Below are 17,984 nucleotides of genomic sequence, written 5' to 3' on the forward strand. Positions count from 1 at the left end.
GAGCCCCGAGAGCGAGCGCGTCGGGCGGACGGGCGGGCGGGCGGGCGCCTGCGCACGAGCGTCCCGGGCGCCGGAGCCGCGGGGTTATTAGAGGTGGAGCGCGGGGAGGGCGCGCGGCAGGCGGCGGCCGCCGTGACGGCGCGGGCGTGGTCACGTGCTCGCTGGTCACCGCCGCCGCCGCCCCCTCCCGCCCTGTTCTCTGTCTGGTCGGGCCGGGCCCGGCCGGTTCCGCGAGCGCCCGGCAGAGACTGAGGGAGAGAGAGAGAAAGAGGAGGAGGGAGGAGGAGGAGGAGGATTCAGGGAATAGGAGCTGGGGAGCCCTGCTGCGCCACAGGTAAAACAAGATGATGCTGATCGTAAAAAAGCCTGAGCCCCCTCCCCCGCGCGAGCGCCTCCGCCTCCCTCCAGTGCAGCCCCCACGTGCAGCCGCCCCCGCCCCCGCCGCGCCTCGGAGGGCCCGAGGCCGCCGCCGCCGCCGCCACTGCGCCTCCCGGGTCGGCGTGGGGCCGGGTGCGGGGGGGGCTCCCGGCCAGCCGGCCCTGCCTCGGGGTCCGGGCTCCAGGCTGCAAGGCCGGCGGCGGCGCGAGCGCGGAGCCCCGGGCCCGGCGGCCGCTCGCCCTCCCGCTTGGCCACTTTTCCTGTTGGTGTCAGCCCGGGGCGCGCGGCGCGCTTCCTCCGCAGGCCGGAAGCGGACGGGCCCCGGAATCCCCGAACCTCGGAAAATGCAGCCTTAGACCCAGGAAGGCTCATCCGCCTCGGAGGACGGGAACGCGTTTTCGTGCGGGTTAACGCGTATTCACCCGTAGGAACGTGCCAGCTGAGGCCTCTTAGGGATCTGAGACAAACTTTGTGCAAGTTGCTCTCCCCCCGCCCCCCCCGCCCCTTCCCCTACTTTTTCCTGGAGAAACGAACACAAACCTCCTGAAACCATTTTTGGTTCTGCAGGCGACTTAGGGTTTGTTCAGCGCCAGCCATGAACCAGTTTGGGTTTCAGAATGTGATTTGAAAGTTCACAGCCTTCAGATTTTTTTTTTTTTTTTCCTTCTTTCTTCTTCCTGAATAATGATTTTCGGGAATGAGTTGTGTGTATCGAGGCCGAATTGTACTAAATCCTGAAATTGTAGCGTCCAGGTTGCGCAGCTTTGGGCCTGATTGCGTGCAGATTTCTAGAATGAGTCATTATTTGTAGTCCTCGTACAACGAAATACAGCACCAAGGAAACTGCCAGGGTGCTGTTGCACACCATACTGACTTGAAGCAGGAAGTATTAAATGTAGGCATTGTTGAAAATAAACCTTTGAACACTTAAGTTCCTTTATATGCTGGTCATTTCCCTTAATTGAACTCCTCTGATTCCACGTCTTAGAGTTTCCATACTACATCTCTGAACTCAAATATAAACTTGAGCATTTAAAATTTTTACAACTCTCTGCAGTAGAGTCCAAGCAAGTGCTTCCCAAACTTTCATGGGCATAGGAACCCCTTGGGGCCGGTGTTTAAAACTGTACATTCTGATTTAGTAGATCTGGGATGCATCTTGATACTCTGCATTTCCTTAGAGCTCCTAGGTGCTGCTGGACAAGGAACAACTGAGTAGCAAGGGCGTGGATAATGCGTATGCTAAGAAATAAAATGATGTGTCCACGAATAAGTGTCTTAATTCATCCCGAGTGTAGAGGTAACAAGAGAAGGGGCAAAAGGCAGGATGGACTGAGAAAGTTCACATCAGGGCCATCCTTTTTGGAGACTGAGCATACTATTTTGGGATACCAGGAGAGGGGATAGTTGGGCTGGGGAAAATTGCCCCAACCTGTAGGAGTGCAGGCAGCAGGTGTGCGCGCTGTGGTGCTTACCTCACCTGGCCTGTGAATTTTCCGTGGAAGCTTGGCGTATCCAGCCGAAGGACTCAGCTATGGATAGTTGGGTTTTATCTACTTACAGGCTGTGAATCCTGGTGTCTCTGAATCCATTGCTGGGGTGAAGTTTTCTTTTATTAGTGAAAGTATTGAGTGTTTGCTTTCTCTTTCAGACAACAGCCACAATTGAGCAATGCATTTCAGAGCCTCGGAGGCTAACTTGTAAAGAATTTAGGGTTTCAGCCTGTTGAAGTTATCCTAAATGGGTTCAGATTTTTCCCTCAACCTAATTAAGAATGTAAATTGAAAGTATCATACTTCATCTCATACTTTGTCTATAAAAATATCTACTTTTTAAAAACTTTATTGAGGGATCCCTGGGTGGTGCAGCGGTTTGGCGCCTGCCTTTGGCCCAGGGCGCGATCCTGGAGACCCGGGATCGAATCCCACATCGGGCTCCCGGTGCATGGAGCCTGCTTCTCCCTCTGCCTGTGACTCTGCCTCTCTCTCTCTCTCTCTATGTGACTCTTATAAATAAATTAAAAAAGAAAAAAAAATAAAAACTTTATTGAACTGTAACATCAGTTACTTTCAGCATCGTAATTTTTAAGGTCTTTATTCTAGTCCTTACTTTACCGTTATTTCATGTTCTTAAATAATACTTATGGCAGTGCTTTTGAAGCATGAAGTGCCAGTGTTTATTTATCTTTTTTTTTTTTTAAACATTTTATTTATTTATTCATCAGAGACAGAGACAGAGAGGGAGAGGGAGGGGCGGAGAAGCAGGCTCCATGCAGGGAGCCTGATCCTGGGACCCAATCCTGGGACTCCAGGATCACACCCTAGGCGGAAGGCAGCGCTAAACCTCCAAGCCACCCAGGGATCCCCGCGCTTTATGTATCTTAACTAACGTGATGTTCGCAAAAATCTTTAAGGAAACTGAACTAGAGAGAGAGTAAAATAGCTGAGACTCTGGCGGGCTGACTCTAGAGTCCATGCTTTAATAATCTTCTTGCAGTTTTTTTGGTGAAGAAAAATTAATGATGCTTTTTAAAATCTCCTTTTCATAGTATTATTAAAAATTATGAGCTTAACTTTAATTTTAAAGTCCAGACTTGTCATCTTTTTAAGTTTCCCCCATCATATTCCAGTTTAAAATAAAAACTTGCCTCAATGCTTGTAATCTTTTCTGAATAAGATACTGAAATTTGCAAAGCTTTGTTTGCACCTGTTTGCCAGACCAGTCTCAAGTCTCTAAGTCACCGTTAAATGTGAAAGTAGTGTCTATTTCCTTTTGACCCTGCAAGTTTTCGTTCATTCTGTATGCCTGTCTTCCACCCTTTCCCCCACTCTACACATACATAGTGCATACATAGATTTATCCTGTATTTGTTATACTAACGTTTAGGATTTTGGGGGGGATTGATGGGTCACTGACTTTTCATTTGGCCAGTAAGGATGATAACAATTTAAACATGAGTCATTGTTACCATATCTTAACAATGAAAAAGTAATAAGGACAATCTCAGTGTCCTTTTGTCTCCAATCACTGAAAGCTTTGACCTGTATCAACACCAGTCTGAGGATTGGTGCTTATACACTTGGTCTAAGACATTTCTCTTAACTTGGACAGATGATTAGAATGGCAGTAATATTACAGTTATGTACTGGAACTTGAGAAGTGAGATTTTGTGGGTGCGGGCAGTTGTGGGAGGGGGAAGTGAGAGGAAAGGGCATATGGGCTGATTCCAGGAGCATTAATTTTCCGTTAACTGGGTAATCCTTTGGGAAGAAAGTCGGTATAACAACAAATCCCTGTTGTAAATATTTTCTCAAAGTTCATACTCTGTTGTGATGTCTGTTGTAATGTTATGCTGGACAGTTACTTAGCCTTATAGTGACCCACTTTTCTCAACTTTAAAATGTGGATAATAATACCTCAGAAAATTGTTTTGAGGATTAAATATGTGTATATATATGTATGTATGTGTGAGTATAGCATATGTACATATACATAATGCTTGGTATCTGACACGTAGTTAATGCTGTCATGTAAGTGTTAGGTACTGTGTTTTACTATGGGTAATCTACAGTGTGGTTGATCATACATAATCAAGACTGACTGTAATTGAATAACTTTAATGGAAATCATACATTTATTTGGCATAAAGCTGTATGGGCCAGCAAAACAGAAAGTTTGTACTTTTTGGATTAAATATAAAATTGGTATAGTAATACTCTTAGGGAATTAAATATGAATGAATACGGTCTGGTTGCTCTGATCTACCAAAACAAGGAAGTCAGTAGAAATAATAAAAGATGTTTTTGGTGGTGATAGGAAAGGATTGGTTTAAAAATTTTTTTTTAAATTTTATTTATTCATGAGAGAAACACACACACACACACACACACACAGAATGGGAGAGAGAGGCAGAGGGAGAAGCAGGCTCCAGGCAGGGAGCCTGACATGGGACTCCATCCCAGGTCTCCAGGATCACGCCCTGGGCTGAAGGCGGCGCTAAACCGCTGAGCCACCTGGGCTGCCCTTTTTTTTTTTTTTTAATTTTATTGGTTTAAGATTTTCAGGTGTACTGTTATGAGCCTAGAACACGGTAACCTTCTTTCTTTTTTTTTTTTTAAGATTTTATTAATTCATGATAGAGAGAGAGAGAGGCAGAGACACAGGCAGAGGGAGAAGCAGGCTCCATGCAGGGAACCCGACATGGGACTTGATCCCGGGTCTCCAGGGTCACACCCTGGGCTGAAGGCAGCTCTAAACCACTGAGCCACCCGGGCTGCCCGGTAACCTTATTTCTGAAGGCTTTTCTGACTATAACTTTTACCTCCCTCTGCCGACTCCTTTGCTCCTTAAATTAATCCATCTGTCCTGGCATACTCCAGACCTGATCTACAGCCCCTTATCTAAAAACCTATGGTAGCATATATGTCTCAGAAGGAAAATTTTGGGAATTTAGAAAATCAATATGGCGCATATACCATATATCATGAAACCTGTGCATAGGAACAATCACCCCATAGTTGTACACATTAATTTTCCCAGAGAATTTATACATGTTTACACTAAGTAGAATAAAAGAGACCACAAAAAGTCTCAGGCTGTGATTTGTTGACAGCTTCGAAAGCAGTTTTAGTTTTCAGAGCTTTTGGACTTTTGGAATTGGGAGATAAAGGGTTGGAGTCTCTCTATATGTTTTGTAAATTATCATGATCATCTCCTTGATTAGAAAAAGACCTGGAATACAGGATTTGTGTGTCAACATTTTATATCGTTAGCACCTGTTATAGGACCTAGCATGCAGTAGATGCTCATTAAATGTCCTCTAGTTCAAATGAAAAACATGTAAAGATAGTATCGTTCATTGTTCTGTGCTACATGTGGTGTCTTTGACTGACTCTGTGAAAATATTTAGTAAGTGCAGATTTTTCTTCTTAACTCAGTTGCCCAGGGAAGCTGATTATTGGGTTACTTTTTTGAGATAAAATAAACTTAAGAGATTTGAAATAGGCATTATAGATGATTGGAAATTTTTATGAATTTGTGTTGACAAGAATGCTTACTTTTTACCTTTATGGATCTTGAAGTCTACATTTAGAAGAGTGGTTTACTTTTAAAAAATGAGTGGATTTAGTTTTGTATGACAGATTAGTTGTGGTATAGCTAAAGATAATATTGCTGTATATGAATATCTTAGGTTGAATAATTGCAGTATGATAGCTTAGCCTGCCATTAGAAAAAAATTTATTTTCTATTACAAAAGGTAATGCCTATTGTGAAATTTTAGAAAAGCATGATCAAAAATAATGATCTGCACTATTGGCGATTTCTTAAGTTCTCTTTGGGGTTATATTGTCTTGAGAGGCTGAAAAAGAAAAGTTAGATTTGTACTGCAAGTAGTAGTTTAGAAAACCAAGTTGCAAATGTTGGTTAGCAGCAGTGTTTTTTTTACTGTTACTAAACATCTAAGTGACATGAAAAGGTTAAACCAAAAGCACTTTGGGTCTCTACTTCTAAATAATGTATCTTAAGAATAATTAGATCAGTGAGAAGTAAGCCCCCATTTCTCATGTAACCACCTTGGGGGGGAGGAGTTGTACCTGCTTTCTGATGGTAGAACACTGCAAGAAGACTGAGCCTAAGTTACAGATTCTGGCTCCAGATGGGGGCATTCTGTTTGCTGGTAATTAGTGGGGATAAGAATTGACCCCTTTAAATTTCCCAGAATGGGTACCTTTGGAGATATTCCAGTAGCTCCCTTGTAGGAATACAAGAGGAATTACTAACATTCCCTCTCTTGCCACCCTGGTGAGATGGTGGATTGATTGCCCTGGCTTCCTGGTAGGGGTTGGGAGAGAAGGTGGAGTTGTTAGGAGATGGGTAGATAGTACAACTATTTCCCTTTTTGTCTACTGTATTGATTAAACTAGACTTCTTCTACATGAGGTCCAGGAGTCTTGTAGTAAGAATGCTCGTTCTGGTAAGTAGGTATGTATGGTGTAGGGAGACTTGGGATAAATTGCCTCCCCTCTCCAATCTTTATTATTCTTAATAGTTTAGGGGTTAATTTTAACCTATTTATCCTGTGTTGTGTGTGTGTATATGTGGATAAACATGTATGTGTTGATATACCTATTTTTTTTTAACTAAAAGTGGATTTATGCTGTTTTGTTACTTGTGTTTCTCCTTTAATATTTTATATTACTAGTGATGTTACTCTTCCACACAATTTTTCGTGGCTCCGTGACTGTTTCATTGTATGAATGTACTGTTAGTAGTCCTCCATTCTTGGACACCTAGATTACTTTCAATCCTTACATGAAAAGCAGTGCTACACTGAATGTTACGGTGGCTAATATCCTTTTGTGCCTATGCATTATTATTTATTTAGAAAAAATTATGAGTGGAATTATTAGTAGGTCAAAAGATATGCCCATGTTTAACACTTTTGAAACATGACCACATTGCCTATCAGAAAGGTTGTACTATTTTTCCCTTAACTACAAAGCTGTTTGAGAGGCCCTGTACTAGCTGTTACTGAGCATTATCATCATTTCTTTACTTTAACAGCTTCATTTTGGCATACTTAATACCTCCTCCTCTTCTGCCTTCTTATAGACCTTAACATTTATGTAGTTCTGTCTCATTCTTTCTTTATGAATCTTGTAGGCTTTTTCTGCCTTTTGTTTATGTAGCTATTCATTTATATTTTTAAACTATTTTTGGGCAGCCTGGGTGGCTCAGCGGTTTAGCACCGCTTTCACCCCCGGGTGTGATCCTGAAGACCCGGGATCGAGTCTCATGTCAGGCTCTCGGCCTGTGTCTCTGCCGCCTCTCTCTCTCTCTGTCTCTCATAAATAAATAATCTTTAAAAAAAATTAAAAGATAAACTATTTTTATAGTTTCAATTTAAACTTTGGGTTTAGCTCTTCCAGAACATGTTTAGTTGTATAGTGTGAAGTAGAAGGTACTAAATTTTTGAGTTTTTGATTAGGTTTCTCAGTACTACTGAATTAATGATTTATTCTTTCTCTATGGATATCAGAAGATAGATCATTTTGTCTTCTGTTCAGTCCCACCATGTTTTACTTTATATTGGTGGGAATGAGATTCTTCTTTGTGTGTGTGTGTGTATTTTTGCTACCTGTTCCTGCACAATAGAAGAGCCACAGATTTTTTGTGTGTGTGTATTTTGTAATTAGTCCCTTTCTATTTATTATAACCACTTTTTGTTTGATTCTCTTATATTTTCCAAACAGTTAATAAGCATACCATCTGAAACCAGCCATTTTTATAGAAGAGTTCTTTTTTCATCTTTCATGATTAATTTTCATTTATGGAAATTGTGCTGGAATGATTTTCTTAATTTCATTGACTTGAAATGATTTGATATGATATCACTGTGAATTGATCTATCCAGTTCTCAGAAGGATTTAAAAATATTTGGAAAACCACCTCAAGTAATCTCTGTTATGGACTGAATGTGTTCCCCCCAAATTTGTATGTTGAAACCCTGTTCCCTCACTCTCCCATGTGATGGTATTAGGTGGTAAGCCTTTTGGGAAGTAATGAGGATTAGATGAGGTAATGAGGGTGGAGCCCTCACAAATGGGATTAGTGCCGTTGTAAGAGTTAAGAGAGTTTGCTTCCTTTCTTTGGCTTGTGAGGATACAGTAAGTCAGCAGTCTGCAAACTGGATGAGGGCCTTCGACCAGAACTTGACCTTTCTGGCCCTCTGATCTCAGAGTTCAGCTCCCAGAACTGTGAGAAATCAGCTTCTGTTGTTTATAAGCCTTCTAGTCTATGGTACTTTGTTATAGCAGCCAGAACTGATGATCTCTAAGGACCCTTCTGGCTCAGAAGTTTTGTGATTCTCCTTTTATGTCAAAATACTCATGGTAATATACACAACACTCTGGTACTTTTAAGTTAAAGTGCCTGCAGCTTCCTTTATAATTGTGATTGTAGATCTAGCTCCACTGCCCAAGCAATTATTCTGAGGTTTTACATTTTCATCTCCCTAGAGCTTGAAGATTTCTTTCTATGTGATTTGGCACAAATTAAAAGGGACCACTGATAGACTACAGGGATCAAATTGTGACATTGTTTATTTGCGGTATCAGGTATCCTGATTTTCTGTCTCTGGTCAGGTGGTATAATTTCCTACCTTTTATGGTGAGTTTTCTTTTCAAGCTGTGGTCTTGCTATGGTCTACTTGAAGTTCTCCAAGCCAAATAATGTAATTATCAGAACTGAGTGTTATGGAAGCCATTGGGAAGTGATAGACCAGGAAGCAGTGAAGATAGGACAAAATAGGAAAGGTAGGGACAGGAAAGTGCCTGGTATGTAGCTCTTTTTTCTCTGCTCCCATGTCTACTCTCTGATTATCCTTTTGTACATCTTTACCCTTTTAATGATTTTCTGGCTTCCTGTTTATTCTCCAGATACACTTTATTTTCTCTTTCAGAGAATAGCTACACTACCTCCTTTCTACTTTACTGAGGAAGGAGTACAGATGCTTTCCCCCCATCTGCAAAGAAGTCTTGATCAGTACCCTTGATTTCCTTCCTTTTTGTCACTAAAATTTTTTTTTTTAAATTTTTATTTATTTATGATAGTCACAGAGAGAGAGAGAGAGAGGCAGAGACACAGGCAGAGGGAGAAGCAGGCTCCATGCACCGGGAGCCCGACGTGGGATTCGATCCCGGGTCTCCAGGATCGCGCCCTGGGCCAAAGGCAGGTGCTAAACCGCTGCGCCACCCAGGGATCCCCCTTTTTGTCACTAAAATTACCAGCATAGTGCCACCACCAGTGGCCATCATGCATCTTGCCTTACAAAGCGTGTGGCAAAACATTGATTAGACTTAGATTTCCTCATAGAAAACCACTGTTTTGGAAGCATTAACAGAATGAAAGAGAGATACTTTATAAAGACATTGTCAGAGAATTGTAGGGTAATATCTGACTGGCTGAGGAGATAGTAAGAGATTAATGTCAAAGAGAGAAAAAGCTTCTGAAGAGTCTAATCTTAGATCTCCAACGCTGATTTCTTCTGTGAGCTTTAGATCTGTGTATCTGATTGCTTACTGGATAACTATTTTTGGCCCACAGAAAACTCATGTTCATAACATGTGCAACTGATTTTACCATCTTCTCTTACAAAACCTATTCCCTCTCCCAAGTTAATTATCTCAATGGATGACTCCACCATCCTTCCGGTGTTGAAGCTGGAAACCTGGTAGACCCCTTTTATTCATCAAATCCTCATGTAACGGCATCAGTCTCAGTGAATTATAAGTCTTGAATCTGTTGTCTCTTTATGCCCACTACTTCTACTCTGGTATATTATCTCTAGATGATCATCTCTTGCCTTTGTTTCTGTAGGGTTTTCTGACTGGTGTCCCTGGAGTCAGGTGATCTTTAAGCCCTTTGTCCATTTTTGGGTTTTTGTTGTTTTTCAGAGCTCTTTGCATATTGTAGATTTTAACTCTTGGTGTATTTTATATATTGCATATATTTTCAATTTTGTCTTAATTTTGCTTATACATTTTAAAAATTTTTATGAAGAATGATTAAATTTTATATAGTTCCACATACTGGTCTTTTTCTTTACTATTCTATTTCTTGGTAGAAACAAGATTGAACTCAGTTTCTTATTTGTCATCTTTTTACCACTTTGGCTACTCTTCCAATAGCTTCAAATACAGAATTTTTGTACATTACACATACTATTGGTGGAGAAAAAAAATCAATAGACTAATAAATTCCATAGCAGTTATACAGATATCTGTTTAGGAAATGAATTTTGGAATCTTGTCCATCTCTTAAAGGTCTTATAATCGAATTGATCTGTTTTGGGATTTGGCAAAATTCTATCCTAGATTGTACCAGTAAATCAAGCTGAATAAAGAGTAATTGTTAAATCAATATTATACCTACCCACAAAATAAAACTTTTAGTGATTGAAATGTAAAAATATGAAGCTTATTAAAATTGTAGACAAGGTAATATGGTCAGCTATATTATATGGATAAGGTAACTCCCTGAAAATAATTAGAAATGCTAGAAATTTCTTTTCCTTAGGAGCAAACATGATAGTAAGAAATTACCAGGTCAAAATCTACATGAAAGCAGGAATTTAGAGAAGTAAGCAGAATGTTAAAACTGCTTTTCCTTTTAGGATATATGCCACATTCTAGTGAACCTTTAGTTTTGAGGGCCTCCCAAAGCACAGTGTAGAAATTAAAGCCCATATATGCCCAGAGAGGGCATCTAATAGGATATTCCCTTCCCTATAAAACTGGACTCCAAAAGAGCTATGGTCATAGAGTATGGTTAAACCATGATTAAAACCCTTTTCATGTTCTTCCTCACAGGAGGCTATAAAAATATTTGCCTTGGACTTGAAAAAATACTTATTCCTAAGAAGTTATAACCATAAGCTTTCTTTTTTTCTTTCTTTCTTTTTTTTTTTAGCTTTCATTCTTGATATGCAGTTCAAATTTAGTGTCACCTGGTCCAAAATGTGAATTTAACCTCAAAATGTGAATTTAAAGTGGTTCTTGGTGCCAGACAGAAGCAAATGAAAGTCCTCTCAGGTAGAATATAGAATATATTTTTATCTTTGGTCCTAGGAAATTCTTACAATTTTCCAAAGAATTACCTCACAGTAAAATATAGCCAAGCACACAAGGAAATGAGGTACCATGAGTAAGAAGCAGCAGAAACAATTGACAGAAATGAACTCACAAAAACTTCAGATTTTGGAATTATCAGAGATGATAAAACAACTGTTTATTATGTTTACTACAAAAAGATGGAAAATATCTGCAGGTAACAGGAAACTTGGGAGATTTGAGAAAGACCTGAACAAAACTTATAGAAATAAAAAATACAGTAATTATAATGAAAAACTCAGTGGAGGGGTATCAGGGTAGCTGAATCAGTTAAGCATCTGACTCTTAATTTTGGCTAGGATCATGATTAGGATGGTGAGATCGAGCCCCATGTTGGGCTCTGTGCTCAGTGCAGAGTCTGTCCCTCTTCCTCTGCTCCTCCCCCTACTTGTGTGTGCTTTCTCTTTCTTTAAAATAGAATCTTAAAAAAAAAAAAAAAAACCTCAGTGGTTGTGGTTAGTAAGTAGTAGATTAAATACAACTAAAGAGAACCCATGTACTGGACATAAATGGTTCAGAATGTAGCACAGAAAGACAAGGGAATGGGTAAAAGGAAAGATTACAGTGTATAGAACATAGAAGGTGAAGATATGACAGTATTTCATCAGTTTTCATTAGCTTTCTAATTGTAGAAAGGAGGGGCATCTGGGTAGCCCCGTTGGTTAAGTGTCTGCCTTCAGCTACAAGGTCATGATCTTAAGGTCCTGGTATTGAGTCCTGCTGAGCAGGGAACCTGCTTCTCCCTCTGCCCCTCCCCATGCCCCCACTCGTGTTCTCTCTCTCTCTCACTTTCTCTCAAAAAAAAAAAAAATCTTTAAAAAATAAACTGTTCTTAGAAGGGAGAAATAATAGGAAAGGAAGCAATGTTTGAAGAGAGAATGAGCATTTTTCAGGGCTGAGAAAAACACCAGCCCACGAATTTAAGAAGTGCTGAGAATTTTAAACACACCTCTAGACATATCATAGTAACATGGAGAACACTAGAAACAGAGAATATCTTAAAAGTTGTCAGAGAACAAAAGATGGATTACCTTTTAAGTAACTGTAGCAGCTATACCAACAGCTGACTGCTCAGGAGCAGAAATGGAAGCCAGAAAACAGTGGGGTAATAGCTCCATGTGCTGGGAACAAGTTGCCAACATAGTATTCTATAATTAATGAAAATAACTTTCAAGAAGCAGGGTGGAATAATGACATTTTCGGATGGAAGTGTAAAATATTCTCTGTGAGGAAAATGTGAAGGAAATGTATAGATCCATTTTTTCTGGTTGATCCTAGTATTTAGAATGAAGACTTAACATAATAAGCAATTTTGAGCTTCACGTAAGTTATTTTCTTCTTAGAAAGTTGTTCTGTTTGCATTTAGTAAACAGAGCTGCTGTTTGGCAATACTTTTACCAATATATTTTTCCAACTTTTGGATCTTTGATCTATTTAGAATCTTCAGTATTGTTGTAGGAAGACTTTTGTGATAATTAATGCATGCCTTTAAGTCTTGCTGAACCAGTGATGCAATTTGTAATATTCATATTTGAAATTTCGTTGAGTCAAACCAAGAAAGATTTGGAGAAAATTGTGTCCTGGTATTCATAAAAATAATTCATGTAAACGACTTTATTCTTATCTTCCAGTCCTAAATACAAATTTCTGGAGAAAAAAAAAGTGGAAGTTTTAATTTTATTGATTTTTATTATTTTTTAAATTTTTATTTATTTATTCCTGAGAGACACAGGCAGAGGGAGAAGCAGGTTCCATGCAGGGAGCCTGACGTGGGACTCAATCCCGGGACTCCAGGATCACACTCTGGGCCAAAGGCAGTGCTAAACCGCTGAGCCACCGGACTGCCCTATTTTTTTTAAATTTAAATTAAATTTGCAAACATATAGTATGACACCAGTGCTCATCCCATCAAGTGCCCTCCTTAGTGCCCATCATCCAGCTACCCCGTTCCCCCACCCACTTCCCCTTCTGCAACCCTTTGTTTCCCAGAGTTAGGAGTCTCTCATGGTTTGTCTCCCCCTCTATTTTTTCCCACTCAGTTCTCCTCCTTTCTCTTATAGTCCCTTTTCTTCTTTTCTTTTCTTTTCTTTTTTTTTTTTTTTAAGATTTTATTTATTTATTCATGAGAGAGGCAGGGGGAGAAGCAGGCTCCCCATGGGGAGCTCAATGCAGGACTCGATCCTAGGATCCTGGGACCATGACTTGAGCCAAAGGCTGATGCTCAACCACTGAGTACACCCAGGCACCCCTCTTATAATCCCTTTCACTATTTCTTATATTCTACATATGAGTGAAAGATTTTTTTTTTTAAACCCATGAATAAGGTTAGCATAAATGTGAGTCTACAGTGGCAGGAATAGCAAACAGACTTTAAAGTTAAATGGACCTGGATTAGAATCTGGTTCTACCATTTAGTAACCATTTAGTCTTGATGATGTGACTCTAACCTTCTGATCCTTAGTTTTCTCATTTGGAGTATAGGGATAATACTACTTTGCAAGTGTACAGTGAGGAATAGAGTAGTGCTTGTAAAAAGCACCAAATACAGTTCTGTGGCTCTTGTTGGGTTCTCAACTAATTGTTACTAATGAGTAACACAGACGAATGAATTGAATCTGGCAAGGAATTTGAAATTGTTTACTGTGCAAGTAATATAAAAGAGTTAATCATATTTCTAGTGCTGAAGAGTCATGGACATTGATCATAATAATCTTTGAAGTTCAGAAATTGTCAGAATGTGGCTTCACTTACTGATTTGCTGATTAATTTTACACCAGATCAGCTGTTTATGCTACCTACAAATTAAGCAGCTATACGTTTTTCATGGCAGGTAACATGGCAAGATGAAATCAATGACTTTCTATAGAAAGTTAAAAAGAAAATTGCCAGACACAACACACACAGTCTATATTTATATCTATGTATATGAGTGGTTTCTGTTTATATTTATTTATATGTACTTCTATTTCCTGAGGTTGAAGTTCATGATGACAGTGATTTATGGTCACCTGAATATTTTATTTTATTTTATTTTATTTTATTTTATTTTATTTTATTTTATTATTTATTTATTTATTTATTTTTAAATTTTTTATTTATGATAGTCACACAGAGAGAGTGAGAGAGGCAGAGACACAGGCAGAGGGAGAAGCAGGCTCCATTCACCGGGAGCCCGACGTGGGATTCGATCCAGGGTCTCCCGGATCGCGCCCTGGGCCAAAGGCAGGCGCCAAACCGCTGCACCACCCAGGGATCCCCTACCTGAATATTTTAGTAATTCATTCCACAAAATGTTTGTAAAGAAGGTGCTTAAAACTTTATACTGTACTTTTCAGAAGTTAAATAAATCTGTTGGCCTCCAGTAATTTAGAGTAAGAGCCATTGAGAATCTAACTTCTATAAAATATTTAGACCTAGATTTTTCATTTTCTTTTTTCCCCCTTCTTGTTGTTTGTAATCAAGAGGTGATATAGAATCTTTTATGATGTGGGATTACTTGTACACTTTGCAAATTATTTTCCAATTTTTTATTCTTTATTCAATATTTAGACATTTCCCCTCATTGAGTAGTGATAACTATATAGAGCATATTAGTTGATGCATTTTTAAACCATCCTTCTTATAGCAAACTTTAAAAATGATATAATGAAGACAATTCAGGAGTTTTTATTTTTGGAACTTGACAGTTTTAGAATGTTGGTTATTATAGTAGTATATTTGTAGTTTTTGGGGTTTTTTCAAGTTACAAAGACAATGACTAAAAACAAATTAGGCATTTCTTGTCTTTCAGGAAATTCTAGGATCGCCAAATACTTTGAAAATGATTTGGGTAAAGATAGCAAAAACAACTTTATCTAAATACAAGTGCAAATGCTTCCTGTTAAACATTTAACTGTTTTAATTTTCTTGATTTATGTTAGACACTCATGTGATGCAGAAATTGAGCAGCAGCAAATTTTTGTGCAGTTAGATCATGTGATATTGGTCTTCCTCCAGTGCTGCTTTTGATCTTGGAGGTAATCCCTTGTAATCACAAACTTTAAAGAACCTTAAGATTATATTCTCTAAGCTGATATATTTTGCATTAGTAAAAATATATAGGATTAGAAAAGACACTGTATGAAACTCATGTAGATTTTTTTTTCTTGTTTACATTTGACTTTGTATTTCATATTTTGAGCTTTGGTTGTTTATATTCCACAGGCTGATAATTTCTTTTTAACTAGTGGTTGTACTATGTGAAAAATTATAGGTTAAACTTGAATGAGCCACTGTTTTGTTTTGTCTTTTATCTCTTCCAATCTTTTATATTTTGAAAATGAGTGTTATTCCTCATGATATCAAACTCTCTGTGAATCAGTTATTCCTCATGAGAATAGAAATTGTTACTATAGTTTTTAAGTCAGGATTTATTCATATATCTCTTTGGTGCTCTAGTTTGACCTTTTTGCAGAACTGAAGAGGTTTGTAGGCACAATAGTATCTTCACATTTTACAGCACTATTAAGAACACTGATAGGTTAAAGAAAAGTAATCTAGGTTATATGTATATATATATCCTCACACACACACACATATATATATTTTAAGATTCTATTCATTTATTCATGAGAGAGAGAGAGAGAGAGTCCGAGACACAGGCAGAGGGAGAAGCAGGCTCCATGCAGGGAGCCTGATGTGGAACTCGATCCCGGGTCTCCAGGATCAGGCCCTGAGCCAAAGGCAGACGTTTAACTGCTGAGCCACCCGGGCTGTCCATATATATTTTTTTACATTCAAGTAGTCCATTAAAAATATTAACACTAGACAAATATAGACTTTTCTAGTTAGTAATGATTGCTTATGTAAAATAAATATCAAATTTCATAGGTTACTTTTTTGGTGTTTTGCTGAGAAAACATTCCATTTATAAGATACTAAGTAATATTCTGTGTTTTTAGGAAAACCGTAATCTCTCTGTAGAATTCCTTAGAAAGCTTTCATTTGAAACATTGTGGTATTTTTGGTTTTGAATCATAATTATCTTTTATTAAACAGTTACATATGAAATTATTCAGAAATCATTGCAGTATTGAGAAGATCAATGAAAAGTTTCATGAAAACAAGTATTTTTTATAATTAAGTTGATTATATTAATAAAATTTCAGTGTTTGATAATAGCAAGGAATTCTTACTATTGTTGGCCATGATAATGATATTGTGGTTATGTAAGGAAGTGTCTCTGCTTTTTACATTTTCTAAGTAAGTAAGGGTAAAATGACAGGAGGTTTGGGACAGGTAAATAATTATATAATTATATAAATTATATAAATATAGCAAAATTTGATACTTTGTTAAGTCTGGGTCATGTGTCTATAGGGGTTCATGATTTTAATTTTACTTCTTTTGTGTAGGTTTATAAAATCTTATTATAAACATTAATTAGAATTTACCTGGGACTGGAGGAGGGAGTTACTGTTTAATTGGTATATAGAATTTCTATTTGGGATTATGCAGAAGTTCTGCAAATGGACAGTGGTGATGGTGGTACCAATTTGAATGTACTTAATGCTACCAAATTACAATTAAAAGTGGTTAAAATGGTAAATTTTGTGTTAACACTTTACCATAATGATAAAATATAAATATGTTATAAAAATAACTCCCAAGAATCATACTCTAGGGAAAACTTTTGGAGGCTTATAGTACTTTTTACCTTTATTTTTCTTTTCTGCTTAACTTTTCTCCTTCAGTTTGGAATGAAACAGGAAGGAAAAAGGAAAAATGCCCATCTTATGTCATCACTTTCTTTTTGGGATTGGGTTCTAGAGTGGTATTCTAATAGCATATTAGCTATTTGTGAGATCAGTTTAGTATGTTGCTTCCAGCATTAAAAGAAATTAGAAAATATCAGGTGCACTGTGTACAGTGAATGTAATTGTGGTTATCATTAAATTTTTCAATTGTATAACATGTATATGTGCATGAGTTGTGGCATAAACTGTATTGTCTCAGTGGAATAGGTATTTTTTAGAAAGGAGTAAAATCAACGTAGAGGATATTGTGACTGCATAGTAACTAGAAGGCAAATGTCAAAGTTTGCACAAAGGGGCTGGGATAATAACTCAGATTTCACCAAAGTTTCAGACCTTAATCAGACAACTAGGAGGAATAATTAACCAAGAAGATCTGACAAGGCTCTTCTATCAGCATATGATGATAAATAATGTACAAAATGAGGGGAGTAGGTTGGATGGTAACTTGGAGAGGTAATCTGATTTTTGAGCTTTTGTATCAATGAGAAATGAATTGGTAATTACATACTTTTTTAGGTAGACTTCCTTTATCTTTATTTGCAGGTCTTGACACATAGTTGATACTCTTAAGATATACAAGTATTATTTATGTTAAAAACGTGTGAGAATTTGATGACAAACACTATTTAAAATAGTGGCTAGAGATCATGTCATTTTAGGCCCCCCCCCCCTTTTTCTGTAATTCTCTGGTTTATTTTTAGCTTGATCACCCACAGGGAATATTTTTCCAGAGGAAGCAAGGGAGAACCAGATTCTAGAGCCAGATAAGACTGAACTCAAATTTTACTTCTACCAGTTTCTGGTTAAGTTGCTTAGAAAGCTTTTTGAGTTTCTGTTTCCTCACTGTGACATTGCCTTATAGAGTTTTAAGTAAAATGAGGTAACTTAAATAAAATGACTGGTAGTATGTAGTTGCTTAAGAAATGCTTGTTGTTAATGTCAGGTCAAGTCCCCTTTCTTTCACATATCTCATTCTTCCAAAGTCTGTAATCTTAAATTGATTTTTTCTTTGGTTTGGGGATTATTGTCTAATATTTTTCTATGGTGATCCAGAACAATTTCAATGATTAAGAAATATTCTTATTCACAAAATATAACCAAATAATAGATGTTTTCTGTGCTCTAAAAGTGTTTCATTTCC

General features: G+C 38.1%; 1 protein-coding gene across 7 annotated transcripts in view; it reads left to right on the forward strand.

The window, feature by feature from the left end:
- The first annotated feature begins 200 nt into the window (after positions 1-200).
- TBC1D5 (TBC1 domain family member 5) overlaps positions 201-17,984 on the forward strand; it is a 535,195-nt gene continuing 517,411 nt past the window's right edge. For 6 of the 7 annotated variants that reach the window (XM_041733756.1, XM_041733755.1, XM_041733751.1 and 3 more), the window contains exon 1: positions 201-334. The gene's annotated coding sequence lies outside the window, so the exon portion shown is untranslated. The remainder of the gene's footprint in view (positions 335-17,984) is intronic. The other variant, XM_041733754.1, reaches the window with a different exon arrangement.

Source organism: Vulpes lagopus, chromosome 19, assembly GCF_018345385.1.
Source record: "Vulpes lagopus strain Blue_001 chromosome 19, ASM1834538v1, whole genome shotgun sequence".
In the NCBI taxonomy this organism is placed as follows: Eukaryota; Metazoa; Chordata; class Mammalia; order Carnivora; family Canidae; genus Vulpes; species Vulpes lagopus.